This window comes from Haliaeetus leucocephalus, unplaced genomic scaffold, assembly GCF_000737465.1.
Source record: "Haliaeetus leucocephalus isolate CR32 unplaced genomic scaffold, Haliaeetus_leucocephalus-4.0 Scaffold552, whole genome shotgun sequence".
NCBI lineage: Eukaryota > Metazoa > Chordata > Aves > Accipitriformes > Accipitridae > Haliaeetus > Haliaeetus leucocephalus.
In genome coordinates, this window is record NW_010972988.1 from 1,874 (window position 1) to 3,142 (window position 1,269).

General features: G+C 68.5%; 1 long non-coding RNA gene across 1 annotated transcript; it reads left to right on the forward strand.

Annotated features, from left to right (window-relative positions):
* Nucleotides 1-76: 76 nt before the first annotated feature.
* On the forward strand, nt 77-990 carry LOC104837645. Its single transcript, XR_774950.1, has 3 exons — nt 77-196; nt 284-478; nt 836-990. It is a non-coding gene; the product is annotated as an uncharacterized LOC104837645 (long non-coding RNA).
* The last annotated feature ends 279 nt before the right edge of the window (nt 991-1,269 follow it).

Sequence of the window (1,269 nt, forward strand, 5' to 3'; positions counted from 1 at the left end):
CCCCCCCCCCACCACGGTGTCCCCCTGCCCAGAGCAGAGCCGCTGCCGCGTGGGGCAGATCTCGGGGACCTACGGCTGGGGGGGGGCGCGCCCCGTCTTCGTCACCGCGCTGCAGCACTGCCGCACCGCTAATTTCCTCCCTGGCCTCCACCTCGTCACCTACCAGCAGCCCCGCAACGATTCCCAGCCTGACAAGGTGGGTGCCCCGTGCCCCCCACCCTCCCCGAGGGTCCCCCGGGTCCAGGCGGGGGGTCCTGGTGGCAGCCGCCCCCCCCACCCCCAGGTCTCCATCGTCCGCAGCACCACCATCACGCTCAGCCCCAGCGGCGACACTGACGTCTCCCTTGTTTACCGGGGCTTCATCTACCCGCTGCTGGGACCCCCCCTCGTCCCCGGCCCTGGCCCCAGCGTTTGGGCTCGCATACAGCGCCTCTATGTCGTTGCCCGCCTTGGACGGCACCCCAACTCCCCCGAGCTGGTAACGGGTTGCGGCGGGGGGCGTCCAGGGGGTTCGGGCTCCCTCCTTGCGGGAGGAGGGGTGATAATGGGGTTTGGGAGGGGTCCTGGGGGGGTTGTGGGGTCATGCCCATGCGGGAAGAGGTAGGATAATAGGGTCTGGGGGAGTTTGGGGACCTCCCCATGGCTTTAGGGTCTCCCTTGCCCCCCCTTGCAGGAGGAGGTGGGGTGCCATGCTGTGCCGGGGGTCCCAGCAAGGCTAAGGGTCCTCCTGGGGTTTTGGGGTCCCCCCTTGCAGGAGGAGGTGGGGTGCCATGCTGTGCCAGGGGTCCCAGCAAGGCTCAGGGTCCCCCCGGGGTTTTGGGGTCCCCCCTTGCAGGAGGAGGTGGGTCGCTGGTCAGTGCAGCAGGAACGGGAGACGCGTCCCCTGCAGCGTCCGCGCCCTGAGCGGCTTTTTGGGGCACCCGAGCGGGGCAACAAGTACGCGGTGCAGGTGGAGGGACACTTCAACAGCTCGGGCAGCGGGCAGAGCAGCGAGCTTACCCTCGTCTGGGACCGCACCGGTGTCCCGGGGGGCAGCGTGAGTGCGGGGGTCCCCGGGTGGGCAGCGGGTCGGGGTGGGGGGTCTCTATGGGGTGGAGAATTGGTGTAAGTGGCTCCTGTGGGGTACAGGATTAAGGTAAAGGGTTCCTTGTGGGGCGCAGCTTGGGGTTGGAGGTCCCTATGGAGGTGCGGAATTGGGGGGGGGTCTCAGGGGGTGCAGATTGGAGTTAGGGGTGTCTGGGGGTTGTAGAGCTGGTCTAAGGGGTCTGT